Source organism: Sinocyclocheilus rhinocerous, unplaced genomic scaffold (genome assembly GCF_001515625.1).
Source record: "Sinocyclocheilus rhinocerous isolate Xijiao unplaced genomic scaffold, SAMN03320098_v1.1 scaffold289, whole genome shotgun sequence".
Taxonomy (NCBI): Eukaryota; Metazoa; Chordata; class Actinopteri; order Cypriniformes; family Cyprinidae; genus Sinocyclocheilus; species Sinocyclocheilus rhinocerous.
In genome coordinates, this window is record NW_015636845.1 from 1,845,585 (window position 1) to 1,850,594 (window position 5,010).

The window sequence follows — 5,010 nt, forward strand, 5'->3', positions numbered from 1 at the left end:
ATAGCTTGTGAAAATACTGTGAAATTACATACAATTGCATGAAATTTGAAATCATTACGACTGAAGGTCTATGAAACGTCAGTCAATAAAGCATTTTTTTAAAACAATGACACTTACATTTTTGAACTAAAATATTATTGCAACCATATAGGCTAGCCTATGAATGAATAAAAATTTAAATTTTTCAATGAAAGAAAACCTACTTCTGGTTCTTGGATTTGTACTTCAATAATATAGATACGGAGGTCCAAGTTTAAGAATGCGCTAGAAGCAAAATTTTTTAAAATGTATTTCTCTCTCTCGCTCTCTATTAACTTACAATAGTGAAAGACGTCTTTCCTCGGGTAGATTGAATGTTTTCCCGCCTTGCTGGATGTTGGGCTCATGAACAATAAGTTGCATTCGCCCAAACTGATTTGCCAAAATCAAAATGCAGACGGTGAAGGGAATTTCCGTTAGCGCGAGTCCCGTTTGCTGTGAAGCGGGAGCATCCGGCAGAGGATTCCGCTTGGTCTTAAAGCCTTCCTTGAGCGGCTACGTTCACAAATAAAACAATTTGCGCAAAAAGAATGATTAATTATCAATTGAGAATTTGTTATTCATATGGTCTGGTGGTCATATGGCGTGCCTGTGAATACGGGACAAATTGCGTTAGCTTGCATACGGGACGCTTTGATGCCTTAAAGGGGTCATATGATGCGATTTCATTTTTTCCTTTCTCTTTAGAGTTAGTAACCCACTGGAAGCCATGCATGCTCATTGCATCACACTGCTCCACCATTTTCACAGATGATGTTGTATGCTTTGGATCATGAGCTGTTCCAAGCCTTCTTCATACCTTTTTCTTCCCGACACGTTGATCTTAATTTCAGCCGGCCAAAGAATGCTTTTCCAGAAGTGGTCTGGCTTTTTAAGATATTTTTTGGCAAAGTCTAATTTGGCCTTGTTTGCACCTTGTTGGTGAACCCTCTGTATTTGCTCTTGTGAAGTCTTCTCTTGATTGTAGACTTTGACAGTGACACACTACCTCCAGGAGAGTGTTGTTCTCTTGGCTGGATGTTGTGAAAGGGTTTTTCTTTACCATGGAGAGGATCCTCCGATCATCCACCACTGTTCTCCTCCGTGGACGTCCAGGCCTTTTTATGCTGCTGAGCTCACTAGTGTGTTCTTTTTTTTCTCAGAATGTACCAAACTGTTGATTTGGCCACTCCGAATGTTCCTGCTATCTCTCATGGCACACTTAGAATCAACTCCAGACCTTTTACCTGCTTAATTGATGTATAAATAATGAAGGAATAGCCCACGCCTGTCCATGAAACAGGTTTTGAGTCAACTGTCCAATATTACTTATGGTCCCTTAAAAAAGGGGGAGGTACATATTAAAGAGCTGCAATTCCTTAACCTTTCCTCCAATTTTGATGAGAATACCCTCAAATTAAAGCTCAGAGTGTGCACCTTAACCATTATATAACTGTAACTTGAATATGTTTTGGTCAGCAGCTAAAATAATAAAAATTGTGCCTGTGGCCAAATATATATGGACCGAACTGTACATTATGGAAGTGCACTTTTTTTTTGCCTGGGACTAAATAGTTTACACAACTTCAGATTTTTACGGGGAACCATCCCTTATGACTAATATTTAACTTATACTATTATATTACTATGCAAAAAAAAAAGGGGGAAATTTATATTTAGTTAACCTAATATTAATTTTTTTATATAAGCTCATCTTACCCCATTCTCCTGTATTCGATTTTATTAAATTGACAGATCAAACAGTCACATCCTGTGTCATCCTTGTGACTTATACACACTTGACATCAAGTGAAGTATAAAAGCAGGGCTCTTTCTGGAACTTCACAAAATCTTCCTCTGAGATTCTGAAGGCAACGATCTGAAAACCAAGGTGAGTTTTTGGCACAGAGACCTACTGAATAACCTTTCTACTTAAAGAATCTTTTTGCTTTGTTTTTAAAATACATTGAGAATCCACAGAGTGCGGACATTTAATTTTCCTGCTTATTTATTTCCAGGTTCATCATGGCAATCCTGAGAAGTCTGCTTCTTCTTTTCATTGTGTTCTCCATGGGGAATGCAGATGGTAACCAAGAGATATTTATTTTTAAGATTTTTTTTTTTAACTTGGTATTCCATTTTAACATCATTCTATCAAACCTGAACTGTTGTTTGTTTGAAGCTTTATGAAGAGGGATAGCAGGAAATATATTATTTTAACTAATATTTGCATGATTGATAAGGGATCTACTAAAGTGTGTCTAGAATACACACATTTGCAGCACATAATAACACAATCATTAAATAAGCTACATAAAATAACAATATTAAAAAAAGGTTTTCAGATATTACAAGAGCCCTAATGTTTATGTACTGGATGCAGTTAATTTGGCTGAAAAATGCCCTTATGGATGGATGCTACAAGTTCTTCCCTCAGTCGGTCAACTGGATCACAGCAGAGGTAATGTGCTAGTTGTAGGTGATTTTTATTTCATTTATAATTTTTCTTTAAGTAAAACTTTCTTTTTCTGCGAATAAATAATACAGAAAACTGATAACGAGCAAAATTAACAATCAGACCAGACATTGTTCACAAGTGACTAAAACTTTTGTTTAAAAAAGTCACTTTGTGCTTTATGCTGAAAATATTATATTTTGTACTGACAAAAAAAAATCTGTCTATTTAGAGAAACTGCCAAAGTCTTGGCTCAAATCTCGCATCTGTGCACAATAAAATGGAAAATGATTTTCTGCTGAGTCTGGTACCTTCTTCCACGCGCTCTTGGGTTGGTGTTCATGATGGTGAACAAGTAAGTTAAATTGTGTGGCCTAAAAAAACTTATTTGTTTGTCTAGACTGAAATTTCTTCTTTAAACATGAAGATGGGTTGACTTAGCTGCTTACTGGTTTCAGAGTACAGCAGTGCACTCTTTATAATCACTCTCTTCACTCTTTAGGAAGGACAGTGGGTGTGGAGTGATGGAACTCCATATGACTACACCTACTGGTGCTCTTATGAACCTAATGGCGGTGGTTCCAAGAACTGTGTGCTGATTAACTGGACCTGTAAGATTGCAGTCTGTTTCTTTTTTTTTTTTTTTACATGAAATGACAAGTGCCTTTAGTTGAACATTCTGTTTTATTTTGATTCTACCACCACTGTAATGATCAGAATAACTTATTTACTTTTTCCACCCTACAGCTAGCAGTTGCTGGGTCAATATACACTGTTCGATTTCAGTGGGCTATGTTTGTGCTAAAGACCTGTGAGATCATATGCAGTCATCCAGCTCCACAGTTACTTTGATTGTACTACATTTACATTTTTCTGATATTATCTTTACAAAAAAAAAAAAAAGCTATTCTGAAATTAAGCTTCATTTAAATTTCTTCTAAACTTTAAACTCTTCTCAATACCTTCTCCGAAACACTCTTACAATCAAATAAATACAAATAAATTAATAAAAGCATTGATGAAGCAAATTCTGTGTGTTGTGGAGTTAAATTCATGTATAAAAATAAGTACATTTCATAGTAAGTTTGGCTATCCACCTTTATCCTGCACCCCATTATGCTTTGAGCAAATTATGGGGGTAAAATGTTACATTGTAAATAATCAGCAAAAGGTTTGCTCTTTGAATGCAATAATAAGCGTTTTCAAAAACGTTCAACCATCGATCATTAAAAGGAAATTTAAAAGTATGAAAGCATTTACAAATTACTTTTAACATACCTTGAATAACCCCAAAAGCTTGATTGTTTCTGCAACAATATCATGCATGTGTTAAATGTCACTGTTGTAATATATGTCTATATTATGTAACATATGTTGCCCTCATCAAAATTTCCATAATTTTAACAGATAACAAATTTTGTGTTAACCTGCTTTAGAAACATTAAGATAAACATGACTGATAGGGTTAAGAAGTGAAAAGGGGACACGATTACATTTTAAAGCATGTGAAAACAAACCTGGAGCATTACAGTGAAATATTCATGGCATACATCATAAATTAAACCGGGAGAGCAAAAATGCACAGTATATGTTGTTTTTCTTTTTTCATATTGCTTTTTGTTTCAGTTTTTAATAGAACTTCCCCAAACCGGAAGTGCCTCTCAATATAAAACACAGTAGGCTCGCTAGGAAAAAGGTGGATTGGAATGGCATTAAATGATGTTATAATCAGGGGTGGGGGTGTGCAAGCTGCAGTGCACACAGCTGCTTCCTCATTTAAAAATGCAAGAAGACATTTGTAAGTTTTGTGTCTTACAATGGATTTTAGGCAAATATCCACCTCTGTAAATGCTTCAGAGTGAACTGTCTGAACGAATCAAACTAAATCGCAAAAAATTTCTAAACAGCTGAAAGAAAACATACAGGACATGACAGCTGAAATATTGTTAGAGAAAATGATTGTAAAGTTTATTTATCAGTAGACTAATATTTCACCAAGGCTCATGCCTCAGATACATATATGACTGAAAGCACTTGTCTGTGAAACATATTTGTCATTTCTCAGAGTACATCTGTAAGATGGTGAATCTGTCATGAGGTCTATAAACCTTATGTGGCAGAGAAACTTTTTGTCTTTAAAACTTCCATTTTAACGGTAGCTCTGTTAATTTCTATTGTATTGCTGTTTAAAGTATTTAGCAGGTTTTATGTGCATTGTTTGCAGATGTGTAAAGTATTGGAGTAAATATAATTAGTTACTGTACTTGAGTATCTTTTTGGATACTTTGTAGTTGTACAGAGTATCAAAGATATTAGCAACTTTTACTCTCTACTTCACTACATTTTTGAACGAGTATCTGTACTCTTTACTCCACTACATTTGAACATCACCCTGTAAACAGTGTGTGCTGTTCTGTGTCAGTTGAATTTTTTTTTTTGATTTAAAAAAAAAAAAAAAATTCTTTTGCGCACAAAAAGTCTGATCTCGGAATCGTATAATTGCGGATGAACCACTGATGTCACATGGATTATTTTAC

General features: G+C 35.0%; 1 pseudogene; it reads left to right on the forward strand.

Annotated features, from left to right (window-relative positions):
* Positions 1-1,821: 1,821 nt before the first annotated feature.
* Positions 1,822-3,125, forward strand: LOC107748184 (ladderlectin-like; annotated as a pseudogene).
* Positions 3,126-5,010: the final 1,885 nt, after the last annotated feature.